Source organism: Talpa europaea (genome assembly GCF_964194135.1).
Source record: "Talpa europaea genome assembly, chromosome: 7".
NCBI lineage: Eukaryota > Metazoa > Chordata > Mammalia > Eulipotyphla > Talpidae > Talpa > Talpa europaea.
In genome coordinates, this window is record NC_140074.1 from 82,467,933 (window position 1) to 82,486,588 (window position 18,656).

An 18,656-nucleotide genomic window follows, 5' to 3' on the forward strand; every position below is an offset into this window, starting at 1 on the left:
TCAGCAGATCCACCTGTTCTGTTCCCTGCTCTGTCTCTGGTGAATTCCCTCACCCCGCCCCCCACCCTGCCCCGCACCTCTAGCCTAACCCCAGTTCTTGTATGCATAAATAAATAAAAGTAAATCTTAAAAAAAGAAACTCTTGGGGACAAGTCCATTCCTGAAAACTTCTAATGATGCACTCTCCTGCCCCTCAATAACAGATTGGTGCATAGAGAAATAAGGGCCTGGTGGGATGATGTCTAGAAACAGCCTCTCCACCTGAAAGTCTCCCCTGAGCTCTAGCAGCGATGACCCAGGCTTTAGAAATATCTGTGGGGAAGATAAGTAGAGAGATATCCTAGATAAATGCTCTCAAGTGTTGTAGAGACCATCCAAGGTGTCTCCCTCCCTCTTCTGTGTACCTTTTGAGGCCGAGAATAGGATAGAAGGGTATGGGCTGTGGCACCTCACCTGAGGGATTCAGTGCAAACCATGGTTGCTTATTGCACACATAAGCCCTCTGCCTCTCTGGACCTCAGTTTCCTCATCAGCAAAGTAGGGGCTGATGACAACATGTGCCTCATAAAATTGTGAGCATCGAAGGAATTATGTTCGCAGGGTGGTTGGCACCTGTGGGTGTTCACTCTGGATATGCTAGGCTCCTAGGGGCAGCACTAGCAGTTATAGCAGCAGTTCACTGCTCCCAGAATTACTCCACAGTGAAGTTGGATATGGAATTGATTTGTTTTTCAGGTTCTATTTGGTATCCAAACGTAAGATGCTAATTGACCAGTCATAGGATACTGAGCAATTTGGAGACCTGGGACCTGTTGAATCCTATGTGCCTAAGTTTTTGTGCAGCCAACAGCTCAGAAGGGAACTATGTGCAAGCATGGGGAGTCCTACTGAGAGCGCCATAGTCTGCAAGGAGGAATGGGGTCTCTACACCATACGCAAAGCTCAAGAGCTCTCCCAGGATACTCTCAACCAGTTCCAGAAGCTCCTTAGCTTCTGACAAAGCTGCATTGCAGAGCAGTATCTCATCGTCAAGTTGTTCTTCCAAATTTCTGTAAAGGGGACTTCTGCCAGGATAGCTTTCCCAGGCATAATGCATTATTTTTTTTTTTAAGATTTATTTATTTATTTATATATACAAGCACTGGGTACAGTCAGAAGCGCAGGAGGGTGAGAGAAATCACCAGAGCCAGAGCGGGGAGCAGAGCAGGCAGAAGGACCGAAGTACACTGCTGAGGGGAGCAGCGGGTAGCAGGAGAGGTCTGTGCGCCATGTGGGACCCTCCTCCGGTGGCCGGGAAGCAGCCGGGGATCGAACCGGCGCTGCAGAAGCTGCGGGCAGCTTCGCAACCCAGTGCTCAACCACTGCGCCACCAGGGAGGCCCCATAATGCATTATTAAGAGCAGAATGCTCACTGGAGTTGTGCAGTATACAACATGAACAACCATACAGACCAGGCTTGAGTAAAAGGTCAGAGTCAGAAAAATCTGAGGCTAAACCTCCCTTCTGCTACTTATTCTCATTGCAACCATGAACAAGTTGGCCTTTCTAGATCTTACTTTCCTCATTTATAAAGTTAGAATAATGACAGTATATGCCTCTTACCGGTGCTGTGAGGATTCAACTAAAATACCGTATATGTAAAAATGTTAACACAGTGCCTGGCACACAGAAAATACTTATTAAGAGAGCTATAATAATAACTATTCTCCGTGACCATCTTTTACTCTACCTTTAAGATTAGCTTGAATGTCTTCTCTTCTGGAAGCCTTTTCTAATTCTTCACCAACCTGGATCAAATGCTTCCTCTGTGTGTTCCCATCCCCTTGTGCAGCTTCTAGTACTGCTACGCTTCCTCTCAGAACTATCTCTTAATGTCAGGGACAGTGTCTTTCAGATTGTGATTGCCAGCATCTAGAACAATGCTTAGCACACAGTAGGTACTCAATAATTGCCAGCTGAATGAATGAATAAGTGTTGCCTTAACGGGACTAAGGGGAAGCTTCTCTTCTCTCCTGTTAGAAGCCAGTGGTGTGGGAAAGAGGCAGAGAAATGGAGGAGAACATGGACTGGGTATTTGCCAAAGGCAGGTCAGCCCCTTCCTGTGGTCAATTTTTGGGTGGAAGAAAAACTGAGTGAAACCTTGTACCAAATGGGGCCTAAGAAGATAAACAAGCCAAGTGTTCCTCTTGGACAATGGCTCGATTCTCCCTGACCGGAGAAGGTGGGAGCAGCGGGGAACCAGACAAACATCCCCTTCCAATTTCCTTCCGTCTGTGCTCAGCTCCTGCAAAGCATCGCAGCCCACAACCCCCTCACAGCCTTTCCTTCATAGAAGGCGTCTTCAAATCTGAGACAGTCTCTTATCCAGTGAGATCTTTGAAGGCGGGTTGGACTGTAGAGAGTCTGAATCACTCCTAACCACAATGGCCTTAGAATGACAGAGAGTTTCTGTTTCCAGGTCGTGTTCTCAAGTGGGTTTTTTGTGCCAGACTTTGCTTCCACGTGGCCCCTGCCGAGCAGGAACTGAGATGAGCAGTTTGCATAGATTAAATTATTGAAATTCAGAACACCCATGAAAAATTGTAAAAGCAAAACAACATCAGGAGTACAAAGTGGGGTGGGGGTGGGAGATGTGGTTTAACAGGAGCACGTGTGACAAATGACTTAACAGTCCAGATTCCTGTAGGCCCAGCATGAGTCATGAAGGATGTGGGTGCCAAGAAAACCTCAGGCAGGCCTGGACCAAGTGGAGCTTCCAGAAAAAGAAAGGAGACGGCTGACTCGACTCCTTGCTTGGTCAGACCACCCTGGAGGAGGTTTGGCTTTGTCTGGATGCCTCATCGTATGAGAGGAAAGAGCACGTCCTGAGTGGAGTTGCCAAGGTGAGGGTGGAGGGACTCAAAAACGGGGTAAAACTTGGAGGGGGCACCTGCCTGAAACTTCTGCTTGGAAGACATTCCCTTCCTGTCTGCCCGGTGAACTCCTATTTGTCCCCTAAGCCTCAGCTCCTGCCACCTCTTCTGAGAAGCCTTCTCTCATCCCTCTAGGTAGAACCAGCCACACCTCCTTTGGGTCCCTGTCTTCCTGTACCTGGGAGACAGAACCTGTGGTTTGGCAGGACACTGGCTGAGCAGAGATGCTCTCCTTATCTTTTCTACCCTACTGCCTGGCACTGTCCTTCAGCTAATGTTTGATTGTTGGCATGAAAACTATCGCTAAACATCTTAACCACAAGGAAGAGTGATTTTATTCTGTTTCTAGAAACAATGGAATGAGAAGAGAGGTTGGAGATATGAGGTGGCTATCAGCTCAAAATTAGGAAGTGCTTTATAATAACGATGATGATGACAGCTTTATTGAGTGTTTTAGTTTTCTATTATTGCATAACAAAACACTCCAAATCTTAGCAGCCTACAACAATAAACATTTATTATCTCATATGGCTTATCTAGGTCAGGATTCAGGAGTAGCTTAGAAGGATGGTTCTGGCTTGGAATCTTCAGGAGGTTGGAGTCAAGACCCCAGACTAGGCTGCAGTCATCCAAAGGCTTCACTGGGGCAGGAGGATCTGCTTCAGGATGGTTTGCTTACATGGCTTCTGGCAGAGGGCCTCAGGCCCCTGCTGTGGGCCTCTCCACAAAGTATTTGCGTGACTTCACAGCATGACAACTGGCTTCCCCCAGAGCAAGCCTTCCAAGAAAGGAATGAAGGAAGGACCTAGCCTCAGAAGTCATATTTTGTCATCTGTGTAATACTAAGTGGCAGAGGAGATTACACACAGGCCTGAGCACTGGAGGGTGAGCACCACTGGGGTCTTCATGGAGGTTGGCAACCCCTTTGATCCCTAAGGATGTACCAGGCACTGTGCTAAGTGTTCAACACCGGTTCTCTCATGTAACCCTGACAACCATCTAAAAGGTTGGTGTTTTATTATTCACATTTTACAGTTTATATTTCTCAAAAAAAAATTTGGCCTTCAAATGATTTTCAACTTCATGACAGAAACAATGTACACATTAGTACACGAGTTATAAATTGTGTGAACAATTTCCTCTATATTTTAAAGTTTACTTAATGGAAGTCTGATATCTATGTAAACTTTGCAATAGACCTGCTGGTGTATTTTCAAATTCCCATTTTATAGATAAGGGAACTGAAGTACAGAAATGTTAATTAACTTCTCTGTGGTCACGTACCTGGGAAATCTCTGAGCTTTGGTTTGGTTTGAGCTTCCTAAATACTCAAATTCATTGTATTTTGTGCTGCATTGTAGGGCACTGTGCTGCCTTTTGCACACCCACCTGTGAGGGATGCAGGAACTGTTGTGTTCTATCTTGACTGGGGAGATTTTATAAATTCTTGTGACTGAGACCCTCCTCCACGGATTCTGATTTAATTGATCTGGAGTCTGAATCTATTATGCAGGTTTAAGATACTGCCAGCACCAGCTGGGATGCAGATCATGCTTTTTCTGAGCTTCCTTCTAAATATTACGTGTTATAGGCCTCCCTGCTGGTGCAGTCTCAGCATGATCAGTCACTGAGGCATGAGATCAATCCCTAGCCAGGGAGCTAACCCACATGGCGCAGCAGACCTCTCCTGTCTCGCCTGCTGCTCCCCTCAGCCCTGTATTTCAATATATCTGCCTGTTCTGCTCCCCACTCTGTCTCAGGTGAATCCTCCCACCCCCAGCATGTCTAACCTATACACCTCAGTTCTTGTATGCATTTAAAAATTCTCAAATATTACATGTTATTATCTAGGCGAAATGGAACATATTTTTATCATCTAGCAGGTAGGGACTCAAATATAATGTATGGATGAATTCCTAACTGTTACTTTAGGCTTCATGGAGGTAAGGACTGAGCTGCATCTTGAAAGGCAAGAGGATATTGTTGAGCAGGCCAAGAAGGAGGTGCACCCAGCTAGGAAATTCTCAAGAGATACCTAACGTGGGGTAGAATTTCAGAAGTATAAACTATTACCAAGCGATTTTTACAGATTCTCTGTCAGCATAATTTCTAGCCTTTCTTAGGCACATCCCAAGCTTCTGTCTACTGTGGCCAGATATACCTGCCTTGATGCAAATATAGAGAATACGCCAGAAAATACCCAAGGGGGACAAATTGCTGGAATAAGTCCCAGTGGAGGAGAGAAGGAAAGAGAGAATTCCTTTTAAATTAATTCTTGGTTATTATCATCTGCTTCTTGAAAATAGCATTGCCCTGATGCTGAACCATGCTCTCAATTGATCATGATGAGCATGGGAAGACTGTTTAGGGCTTCCATGTGGCTTTCCTGTCAAATCACACCACACCTGCCTACCCCCGCTCATTAGTGTCAGCATACAACTGCTGACAACACTGATCCTGGAGGCTGAAAGGTATAACATTCATACATCTAACAAATGCTGATTGAGAGAGCCACAGACAGCTCTAAGAATTAAAGATGAAACTATGGGGCCTTCCTGGTGGCACAAGGGGAAAAGTCTCAGCTGTACCAAGCTATCGCCAGTCACTGCAGCACCAGTTCAAACCCTGGCCAGGGAGCTTACCCACATGGCGCAGCAGACCTCTCCTGTCTCTCCCACTGCTCCCCTCAGCAGTGTATTTCAGTACACTACCTATTCTGCTCCCCACTCTGTCTCTGGTAAATCCTCTCACCCCCTGCACCTCTGGCTTACACCCCAGTTCTTGTATGCATAAATAAATAAAATAAATAAAGATGAAGCAGTGAACAAAGAACAACCTTGTTTCCACGGATCTGTCCAGAGAGAAAGGCAGATAATCTCTAATGGAGCAAGAATTAAGCTGACATCAGAATCCTCAAAAAAGATGCAAGAAGATGCTAAGGAGATATTTTCACAGTATGAAAAAAAGTAATTTTGACCCTAGAATTTTACATTCAGCTGAGTTATCTTTTAAATGAGGGAGTAGATTGAATATAGTATAAGGAATTCTAGGAATCCCTCAACAGGCTTCCCATACAAAGATTCACTGTGAAAACTTTGTGGAGGGAGTTCTCCAACAAAGAGAAAATAAAGCCAGAAAGTGATGGCATGGAAATAAGTTAGTCAAGCCATTTGCTAGCTGAATAACTGGTAATAAAAAAAAGAATGTATTTCATAACCATAACTCTTTGGGAGAAAACAAATAGATATTGATAAGCTTAGGCAGTTACATGGAAGGCATAATGTGCATTCATGTGTAAGGAGTAAATCTCAGAAGAATAAAAATAAAATGTTCAATTTTTCCAAACATCAGAAGAAAACTAGTTCTTGCCAGTGAAGGAAGGAAAAAGAAAGAAGACGAAAGCAAGAAATACAAGATATGAAGTTAAGTAGTAAAACTAGTCTAATATTCTGGTGATTAGAATTTACAAAAATGGGTTAAGTCCATGAAAAGAAAAATTCTCAAATTGGATTTTTTTTTTTTAATTTTCTAGAGGCATGTCTTATTTATTTATTTATTTATTATTTGTTTGTTTGGTTTATACAAGCACTGGGTACAGTCAGAAGCGTGGGAGGGTGAGAGAATTCACCAGAGCCAGAGAGGGGAGCAGAGCAGGCAGAAGGACCAAAGTACACTGCTGAGGGGAGCAGCGGGCGGCAGGAGAGGTGTGCGCACCTTGTGGGACCCTCCTCCAGTGGCCGGGGAGCGGCCGGGGAGCAGCCAGGGATTGAACCGGCTGCAGAGGCTGCGGGCAGCTTCGCAACCCAGCGCTCAACCGCTGCGCCACCGGGGAGGCCCTCAAATTGGATTTTTAAAAATAATGTAACATATTTTCTACAAAAGAGGCATTTAAAACAAAAGGATTTGAAACGTTGAAAGAAATAGAGGTGATAAAGATACACTAGGCATAGAAACCAAAAGAAAGTCAGGGAAGGAAGTTCAGTAACTGACAACATGATGAAGGCATCCCAAGAGGCAAATAGAAGTAGTGAAAAGAATAAATATGAATATACATGAGCATGAGCATGTACCAAACAATACAGCTTCAAACAATAAAAATTAACTGGCAGTACTAAGGGGGTAAAAACAAGTTAACATTTCTAGGTATTAAAACACCTTTTACAGACACTATATCAAGTGATAAAGGAAAAATTTGAATAATAGGCCTGATACAGTAAACAAATACAATTGTTCACTCATAAGAAACTACATATTCTTTTTTAAAGTACATTCACAAAAGTTGACCTTGAACTAGATTACAAAGAACTAATCACATGCAGACTCTGTGACAATAAGGCAGTTAAATGAAAAATCAGTTAAAAAGGTTAGCTTCAAAAGTCCCATATGATTGTAAACTAAACTACATGTGTCTAAATAAATCTTCAAATGAGAGACAATCATAAGGGAAATTCTTAAATATTTAGAACCATGTGAATGAAAGTATTGTGTGTCTAAAGGTATCTAAAGCTACAATAAAATAATTTATAGATGTAACTATATTAGTAAGAAAATGAAGTTTTTTAAATTTATTTTTTTAAAGATTTATTTTTATGTATTTATGCATACAAGAAATGGGGTATGTGCCAAGGTGGGGTTGGGGGTGGTGAGAGGATTCACTAGAGACAGAGTAGGGAGCAGAACAGGCAGATCTACTGAAATACACTGCTGAGGGGAGCAGCAGGTGAGACAGGTGAGGTCTGCTGTGCCATGTGGGTTAACTCCCTGGCTGGGGATTGAACTCTTGTCACAGTGGCTGGTGATAGCTTGAAAGCACTGAAACTTTAAAGCCAGCACAACCAGGGAAGCCCTAATTTTTTTTTTTTAATGAGCTAAATGTTTAACTGAAAATTTAGAAACAAAACAAACAAAAAAATGGAATAAGTCTAAAGAAACAAGTGGAAGGAAATAATAATTAATTAAATAGAAAAAAGGTAATGGAAGATATTAATAAAACCAAAACAGTGACTTCCTTGAAAGACTGTCCATGAGGGAAGAAAAGAGAGACCGGTGAAATACTTTACAGAATAAAAAGAGACAGTAGACAGACAAAATAGGGATTTAAAATTAATGAAAAGTACGACAAATTATGTACCAGTAGTTTAAAATCTAGATGATCATTGGTAGGCGAGTAATAAAATGCCATAATAGGACTAAGAAGAAATAGAAAACTTGAAAGTAGCAATAAAATGAAAGAAAATAAATGGTAACATCTTCCTTCCCAGCTCTCCGGTCCTGATAATTCCACGGGTTTTACCAGACTCTTAAGGAAGAGAACCTCTATCTTGTGTAGTTCACTCCAGAAAACAGAAATAGAAAGAAAGTTACCTAAATTGTATTTGTGAAACTGGTATAAACTTGATTCTAAAATCAAATAGAACAATAAAATAAAGTACAATTGTAGGCTCATTTTACTTATGAGCAAAGATTGAAAAAAACTCTAAGACATTAGTAAGGAAATGCAAGTGGCACCCAAAATCTAGGTAGACAAAGAAAAAGTATTTGGTAAAGGTCAATGGTTATTTATGACTTAAAAAATCTATCAGTTAGGAATATAACTTAGCTTGACATTTACTGAAACCCTACAGAAACGCAGCATGGCTGAGAAATTTCAGACTCATTTGTTTTAAGTTAGGGAACCGAAAACACTGTCCACGTTACCTTTAATCATGGTATGGGAGGTCTTTGCCATCATTATAAGCCAAGAAAAATAAGATGCTTAGGGAAGAGAAAAAATTACTGCTAAGAGAGTTCAGCAAGTGTGTCAGGTAATGATCACTTAAAAAATCAATAATGCTCCTCCTCCCTAGTATGGTATTTATAAAAAAGTTTTTAATATACCATGCCTCTCTGGGTTCACCATTTTGCAATGTAACTTGCCTCTTCTGCCATCACCAAGGCCTCAGGCATGCAAATGACATTATCTTGTTTTTTATTTCAAAGAATTTGTTATTTATTTATGCAAACAAGAACTGGGGTACAGGCCAGAGGTACGGGGTCCAGGGTGGTGGTGGTGAGAGGATTCACCAGAGACAGAGTGGGGAGCAGAACAGGCAGATTGACTGAAATACACTACTGAAAGGAGCAGCAGGCGAGACAGGAGAGGTCTGCTGCGCCATGTGGCTCCCAGGCCAGGGATTGAACTCATGCCTCAGTGACTGGCAATAGCTTGGTAACTGGGACTTTAACCCCTGCGCCACCAGGGAGGCCCGTAAATGACACCATCTTGAATCCTTCAAACTTTTATGTCATCCCAACCATTCATGTGGAGCAGTTCTTACTGAGCATTGCCTGAAGCTGTAACTCCCAGAATCATGATTAACAAGGCACTGTGTTAACTCATTAAATTGTGGGTTGGTTTATTATATAGCAACACATAACTGCTGCAATAAATGAGAAAATGGGAAGTAAGCTATGTCACAATAGCAACAGAAATTATCAAGCAACCTAACCTAACAAAACTAACAAAAATGCACAAAATCTTTAGGAGGAAAAAATTTAAACTCTTAAAAGATGTATAAGAAGAGCCAGGTAATCAGAAACATGCCATATTTTAAACAGTTGTATTGAAGTTTAAATGACATGCACTTGACAAACTATACACATTTTAAAGTATGTGATTTGATACGTTTTGACATATATGCACCTGTGAACCCATCACCACAAAATGATAATGAACGTATCCATCACCCTCAAAAGTTTCCTTGTGTCCCTTGGCAATCCTTCCCCCGACCACTCTTTACATCTTTGCCCCCCAAAACACTAATCTTTTTGTCACTGTAAATAAACTTGCATTTCTAGAATTTTATAGACATGCAATCATACAATAATATTCTTTATCTGTTTTCCTTAATTTAGCATAATGTTTTTAAGATTCTCTCATGTTTTGCATATATTAATAAATTGTTTCTTTTTATTTCTTTGTTTTTTTAAATAAGACACAGGAACTTTTTTTCTTTTTTAGAAGATTTATTTATTTATGCATACAAGAACTGGAGTACAGGCCAGAGATGTGGAGGCCTGCACTCAGCAGCTGCTCACATCCCTCTTTTTCCATTTCTTTTTTTCTTTTTCTTTTTTAAAGATTTATTTGTTTATGCATACAAGAACTGGGGTATAGGCCAGAGGTGCAGGAGTGAGAGGATTCACCAGAGACAGAGTGGGGAACAGATCAGAGAGACTGACTGAAATACACTGCTGAGGGGAGCAGCAGGGGAGACAGGAGAGGTCTATTGTGCCATGTGAGTAGCTCCCTGGCCAGGGATCAAACTTGTGCTGCAGTGGCTGCGGACAGCTTCATAGGTTGTGTCTTAACCCCTTGCGCCACCAGGGAGGCACTGTTTCTTTTGATTTCTGAGTATAGATTTCTGATTTTCCTTTGATTCATTCACTTTTTTTTTTTATAGAGGCATGTTTTTATTTATTTATTTGTTTGTTTGTTTGTTTTGTTTATACAAGCACTGGGTACAGTCAGAAGCGCGGGAGGGTGAGAGAATTCACCAGAGCCAGAGCGGGGAGCAGAGCAGGCAGAAAGACCGAAGCACACCGCTGAGGGGAGCAGCGGGCGGCAGGAGAGGTCTGCGCGCCATGTGGGACCCTCCTCAGGTGGCCGGGGAGCAGCCGAGGATCGAACCGGCGCCTCAGAGGTCGCCGGCAGCTTCTCAACCCAGCGCTCAACCACTGCGCCACCAGGGAGGCCCCTGATTCATTCACTTTTGATCAACTTTTGGGCTGTCTTCAGTTTTGGGCTAATATAAACAAGCCTCTATGTACATTCATGTACAACTCTGTATGGAATTATACTTTCATTTTTCTTGGATTAAATACCCAGAAGCAGAATGACTGGGTTTTATGATAGGCACATGATTAACTTTTTAAGAAACTCTCTGAATTGCTTTCCTCCGTGGGTTGTACCATTCACCTTCCCTACAATAGCATGTGAGTTTCAGTGTCTCTGCCACCTTATCAACAGTTAGTAACTTGGTCATTTTAATTTTAGCCATTGTAATTGGTATGTAGTGCTATAGCATTGTGGTTCTAATTCTCATTTCCTTAGAGATACTGAGCAAATTTTCATGTTCTTATCGACCATTCACATGTCTTCTTTGATGAAGCATCTGTTCAAATATTTTGCCCATCAAAAAATTGAGTTGTTTCTTTTCTTATTACAAGTTTTGACAGCTGGATATATTCTGGATACAAGTCCTTTATCAAATATACCTTTAAAAAAAAAAAAGCCAGAGATGCTGGGGGTGAGAGGATTCATCAGAGACAGAGTGGGGAGCACAACAGATGGATCTATGGAAACACACTGATGAGGGGAGCAGCGGGCGAGACAGGAGAGGTCTGCTGTGCCATGTGGGCCAGCTCCCTGGCCGGGGCTCGGTCTCAGACTCAGGCCGTAGTGGTGATTGAGCTGAGACTTAACTGCGAGGCCACCACAGAGGCCTTGTCTTTTTTATTCTCTTAACAACGTCTCTCAAAGAGCAGAAATTCCTAATTTTGCTGTAGCCCATTGAGAAAAATTGAAAATCTTCTAGTCACACCATTCAGGAAAAAACAAAAACAAAAACAAAATCCTAACAAAAACAAAAAATAACCAGAGAAGATAAAAATGAGCACTATCACAAAAGATAAAAATGAGCTGACATCCTTACAGATTCTACAGATGTTAAGAGAATGATATGGGGATTCTTTGAACAACTTTATGCTGATAATTTGACAACTTACATAAAATGGACAAATTTTTTTTTTTAAGATTTATTTATTTATTTATACAAGCACTGGGTGCAGTCAGAAACGCGGGCGGGTGAGAGGATTCACCAGAGCCAGAGCAGGGAATAAAACAGGCAGACCTACGAAGTACACTGCTGAGGGGAGCAGCAGGCAGCAGGAGAGGTCTGCACCCCATGTGGGACCCTCACTGGTGGCGGGCGATGGAACTGGTGCTGCAGAGGCTGTCGGCAGTTTCGCAACCCAGGGCTCAACCTCTGCGCTACTGGGGAGGCCCTGGACAAATTTCTTGAAAGACACAAACTACCAAAACTCACTCAAGAATATATATAGCCCTATATCAATTAAATATATTGAATCTGAAGTTAAAAATCATCTCACGGAGAAAACTCCAGGTTCAGGTAATTGCATTTATACATTCTTCCATGTTGAAGAAAGACAGAAACCAATTCTTTCTAAATTCATCCAGAAAATTGAAAAGGAGTGAATATTTCCCAAATCATTCCATGAGACCAGCATTACTGATACTAAACCCCAACATTGCAAGAAAAAAAAAATACACCCCACAGTCAACATCCTGCATGAAAAGTATCTCTCTTAACAAAATTTTAGCAACATGTTCATGGATAAGATGACTTAACAATTCTAAGGTGTCAGTTGTGTCCCAAATTAATCTATATATTTATGTAATCCCATTTAAAATTCCAACAGATATTTTTAAGGTAACTTTTTATTGAAGTGTAACATACATACAGAAAACTATACCGGTCATCAGTGAATTTTTTAAAATTCACAATGAATTAAAAAAAAATTCTATATAAAAGTGACACAGATTTAAAGAAAACTAAGTAGAGCCTCCATGGTGTCACAGTGATTAAAGATAGCAGACCTCTCCTGTCTCACCCGCTGCTCCCCTCAGCAGTGTGTTTCAGTCAGTCTGCCTGTTCTGTTCCCTACTCTGTCTCTGATGAATCCTCTCACCTCCTGCACCTCTGGCTTACACCCCAGTTCTTGTATGCATAAATGAATAAATAAATCTTTAAAAAAAAAAACTAAGTAAAGCAGTTCTAGCACCTCAGGAATTCCAGATCCCCCTTCAGTAACTAGAAAATAACTTTCCCTGTTTTGAACATTATATAATGGAGTGGTGGGTGGGGTTTAAAAGGATAGAGTATAATTGAATAAAATAAGAGCAGTTCCTTGATGATGAGCCATGAATTAAGGGGTATATAATTAAGTCAAGGATTTACACTTGAGGTCTCCAAAAACCTACAAAACAAACAGAAAACATGAAGAGTCTGGTGAGCCTATTTACCAAGTCAAGGCATGTGTGAATTCCAGCAGTAGACACAATTCAGGGTCAAACCACTTCTATCTTCCTACTCCCACAGTTTCAAATGGAACCAGGTCCCTTTTGGTAACAAAAATACCCTCCACTGGGTGTTGGACTCCAGGTTCTAACAGCTGAATTCTTCCTCATCTCTTAGTATCTTCATCTGCTAAATGGGTTTCCTTGTCCTAGCTAACTCACAAGAATTTGAGGAGGAAGAACAAAATAGGGAAAGGTATTTGAAAACAACTGTTAAGTTGTAAAGCATTATTGAAATAAAAGCCAAGATTGCGAAAACATTTTTAAGTTATTTATTTTTAATGTGAAATATTTAATAGGCTGTAAGAAGTATTTTGATTTGTGGGAGAAGATGAGCCCCCAAATTGCACTCTTAAGTGCCATGGTTTGTGTATATTACTTATTTATTTATGTGTTAAACTTCAGATTACGTGTAATAAACTGTCTGCGGTACAATGCTATTGATTTTCTTACATTAGAAACTGAATTAAATGTGCATTACTCTGGGCTTGGTCAGATAAAGGAAGCTTAAAAAGTTTTGAGGGACGGTAAGTGAAGACCATTAAGTCTCTCTAGGCCTTGTCTTCCATGACCCCTCTCACCCTAGGGAAGTTTTACTGCAATTTGGTCACATGTACATCCTTGTCTTAATGCTTTCTCTAATGGTACCTAATGGCAACTTGGCTATGTCATTTGCTTTTTAAAGAAATAGCTGCCTTCCCTAACTTTGTCCCAGGCATGTTCTAGAAATAAGTGGTGCTTTGGCCTAGATCTTATAAAGTGCAAAATTTCTTGGTGGACCTTTTTTGTTTCATGTTTTCTTTAGCTCATTCATTCATTCATTCATTCAACTAACACCGAATATTTATACTGTTCTAGGCATTTTGCCTGGTGGAGTCTTTCTCACCAAATTAAAATTCTTTTTTTTTAAAGATTTATTTATTTATGCATACAAGAGCTGAAGTATAAGCCAGAGGTGCGGGGGGTGGGGTGGGGTGGGTTTGAGAGGATGGGGACAGACAGAATGGGGAACAGAACAGGCAGACTGGCTGAAGTACACTGCTGAGGGGAGCAGCAAGGGAGGCAGGAGAGGTCTGCTGCACCATGCAGGTTGCTCCCAGCTGGAGGGGGAATCGTAACCATGCTGCAGAGGCTGCGGAGAGCTTCACAGTGCACTGCTTAACCCCTTGCACCACCAGGGAGGCCCCAAATTAAAATTCTTATCTCTGTGATCTGTACTTGGAAGGGAATGGCTATTCTCTTGCTGTCCTGGGAGAATATTAAGATGTTGGGAGAAGTAAAGAAGTAGCGCTCAGGACTGAAATCCCATCTCCATTATCTTCCAGCTGATGACACCGGTCAAATTATTTTTCAGAATTAAATGAGCTTTCCTTTGTGGCCTAGTAGATGATCAATATGTAGAAATGTAAAATGAATGTTTGAAGAAAATAGTAGTAACCGTATAAGGTAAAAAGTTTGGTATGGAGGGCCTCCCCTGGTGGCACAGCAGTTGAGCGCTGGGCTGCGAAGCTGCCCACAGCCTCTGCAGCGCCGGTTCAATCCCCGCCCTCTAGTGAGAGTCCCACATGGCGCGCAGACCTCTCCTGCCGCCCACTGTTCCCCTCAGCAGTGTATTTCGTCAGTCTGCCTGTTCTGTTCCCTGCTCTAACTCTAGTGAATTCTCTCACCCTCCCGTGCTTCTGACTGTACCCAGTGGTTGTATAAATTTAAAAAAAAAAAAAAAGTTTGGTATGGAGACATGAGATTGGTGCAATAAATTGTCTGTTAGAATTTTCTATATTCTTAGATGTTTTTTCTTTATCACTAAATTTCAAATTAAAAGTGTGACCTGACTACATTTAGGTCTTGTTTAATTTTTCCTGACACTGTGAATTTTTGGACTTCAAAATTTGACTATCTTCAGTTCTTGAATGTTTTCCCCCTCTTGATTTTTTGATTATGGCTCCTATTTTGTCAGTTCTGTACTCTCCTTCTGGAATTCCTATCCCCGGTCCCTTTAATCACAATTCCAAAATCCTAAAACCTCTGAAAACCAAACATTTTCTCATGAACTGGTAACACTTACTGACAATAAACCCTTATACAGGCTAGAGACTTTTTTTTATCATCTTTATCTTGCTCAATGTTTTAGGACAGAAATGTAAAGTTGTGGATCAAAAAGTGCTGACTTGGGCCTCCCCGGTGGCGCAGTGGTTGAGCGCTGGGTTGCGAAGCTGCCCGCAGCCTCTGAGGCGCCGGTTTGATCCCCGGCTGCTCCCCGGCCACCAGAGGAGGGTCCCACATGGCGCGCAGACCTCCCCTGCCGCCCGCTGCTCCCCTCAGCAGTGTACTTCGGTCCTTCTGCCTGCTCTGCTGCCCGCTCTGGCTCTGGTGAATTCTCTCCCCCTCCCGCGCTTCTGACTATACCCAGTGCGTGTATAAATAAATAAATAAATAAATCTTTAAAAAAAAAAAAAAAAGAGCTGACTTAAGACACTCCACGGGGGCGGGGGGGGGGAGGTATGCATTCCCCGTGCACACAACTTCTTCTCTCTCTAAATTCCCCAAGAGCTGAATCCTGAATCACGTCTACACCAGGGCCTTTGAGTAAAGAATTCCCTGCCCGTGCCGCTACACTGGATAAGTCCTCCACATCACTCTGATTCACAGCTTTTCATATTCCTGCTCGGAATTCTAAGTGAATACCATATATTGTCTTCTTCAGTAAATTAATGTTTAGCAGCTCTACAAATGTGGTTTTTCATTTGCATTTGTAATTTCCTTCATGAAAATATTTCCTGCCCTCACAGCCCATCTCCCCCGCACCTCCCTCCCCCAACCCCGCCCCATCTTGACTGTGCCAGTCAAGGGTCCATTCAGTTTGGCTGGATCAGAACACGGAGCAGAAGCTGCTGGCCACAACCCTTTCACATGCAAGGAACAGAGAACCAGCTGGACATGGCTTGACCGAAAGGGTGACTATTGCAGAGACACAGGAGAAACTGATAGACTGAATGGAGGGTCTTAGAGCTAAGACACCTCCAGAGACAGGAACCAGGGCTGCTTCATGCTGTCAGGTTAATATTCTCTCTCTCTCCCTTTCCCGCCCCCACTTTCCCCCCCTCTCCCACTCTAGTCCCCATCTCACTGACTTCACTTTTTGCCCCAGGTTAGAAACACTACTGACACCAGCTTCATATCCCTTCAGCTCTGTAACCCAAGAGGCTATACAAATTCTCTATTCTGGCTTCAGGGAAACATTTCAGGAACACACTTATTGTTCAAATCTGGTCTCATTCCCAGATGTTTCCATTGGATGAGACCAATAATCCAAGGAGGGATGTTGAGCAGATTCAACAATAACATCCACTTTTGCATTTTTACAATGTTGCATTGAATTTGGAGCATTCCTTCTGATTCTCCAGGGTCTTCATCTTCTTTTGATTTGTAACATCTTTTGTAGATACTGTGATGCTTCCCTTTTGCTCATTTGATAGAAAGTCCCACTGGGTGACTGCACTGCGAGGTGCAACCGTTTGCTCAGAAAGCTTCCTGCTTGCTGTGCCTGCTGTTTTTCACACTCCCCAGGTAGGAAAGGAGAAGGACTCTGCCAGAGCTTGCCAAGCATCAGTTCCAGAAGCACTTCAATGGCATCCATTATGGTGTGTCTGTTAGGTTTGTTTATTAGAAGTAACCAAAACACCACTGAAACTGACTTTAAAAAGAGAGGATTTATTGGATCCCATAGCTAGAAAATTCCATCAATAGGGGGTGGTTAGGTGTGATTTAATCAGGCTCCAGCTTTGATCCTTGGGATTCCCTAGTTCATCTTTCTCCTGAGTTGGATTCATCTAATGCTAGTAGCAATATGGCTGCCACGACTCTAAACTTCACCTGACAACATCCCAAGGAAGACATGTGGTCTCTTCTGGCAGGTATTTCTCAAGCAGAATGATGATCCCAGAAATTTCTGGAAAACTCCTTAGGTCCTATTGACTCCAGTTGGTGTCGATAAGCATGTCCAGGGAAATACTGTGTGTAATTTGATTGAGTTTCTTCACCAATCAATGACAGGAAGATAAAAATCCCTTGGGTCAAACAACACAATGCCTGGCACTGGGCATGAAGTCAGGTCTCTATTTTTTTTTTTTTAAAGATTTACTTTTTTTTATTTATACATATAAGAACTACGGTATAGGCCAGAGGTACGTGGGGGTTGAGAGGATTCACCAGAGAGAGTGGGGAGCAGGACATACAGATCTACTGAAACACACTGCTGAGGGGAGCAGTGATGAGACAGGAGAGGTCTGCTGGGTTAGCTGTGGTTAGCTGCCATGTGGGTTAGCTGCCTGACTTGGGATCGAAAGCAGGCTGCAGTGGCTGCAGAAAGCTTGATAGCTGGGACTTTAACCCCTGCACCACCAGGTAGGCCCGAGGTCAGTTCTTGAAGCATGTAGGCTAGGGGAGAGAGGAACCTGGATTAAAGCTGGGATGCTAGCAGCAAAAAGAAAACAGGGGCCTCCCTGGTGGTGCAGGGGTTAAGGACACAAAGCTATCATGCTATCTGAAGCCACTGCAGCATGAGTTTGATCCTTAGCCAGGGAGATGAACCACATGGCACAGCAGACCTCTCCTGTCTCACCAAATGCTCCCCTCAGCAGTGTATTTCAGTAGATCTTCCTGTTCTGTTCTCCACTATCTCTAGTGAATCCTCTCACCACCTCCCACCTCTGGCCTACACCCTAGTTCTTGTATGCATAAATAAATAAATCTTAAAAAAAGAAGAAGAAGAAAACAGATGCGGGGTAGGAATTTTTGTGGGTAAAAGAGTCCTTTACCAGCTTTCTATATCTGACACATGGCCTTATCATTTTAAATTCTGTTGGAAATTCCCTCATGAGAATCTGGAAAGGCATAACTTTGATGCTTATACTCATCTTGCTATTTTACCCTCAAATTCTTAGAGGCTGCCCAACTCAAATCCCTCATTCTACAGACAAAAATCCCCCTGATCTTCAGAGGACAAAGTGGCTTCCCAAGGCCACAGCTGGATGTAAAGTCATTGAAACCTTTCCAGCTGTCTTCCTGAGACTCATCTGTGAGGTTTAACCTCATTTGTCAACTTGACTAAGTCATAGTATCCAGATATTTGGTCAAACATAATTCTAGATATTACTGAGGAGATTTTTTTTAGGTGAGGTTAACATTTAAATTAGTAGATGCTGAATAAAGCAGATTACCCTCCAATGTGTAGGTTAGCCCCACCCAATTAGTTGAAGACCTTAACAGAAAAAAGAGTGACCCCCAGAAGAAGAGGGAATTCTTCCAGCAGACTGTATTGAGCTCAAGTTGCACCTCTCCCCTGGCTGTCAGCCTGCTGGCCCACTCTACAGATTTTGGACTTTCTAGTCACCACAGTCATACTAGTCAATTCCTTAAAATGCATAAATCCCTCTCTCCATCTATTATATACACATGCTGTGTTTCTCTGACTGATATACCATAATGCTTTCCCTGAAAAATCTTTATTCCTTTTTTTTAAAAAAAGATCTCTTTATTTATGCATACAAGAGTTGGGGTGCAGGCCAGAGGTGCACAGGTAGGGGGGATAAGAGAATTCACCAGAC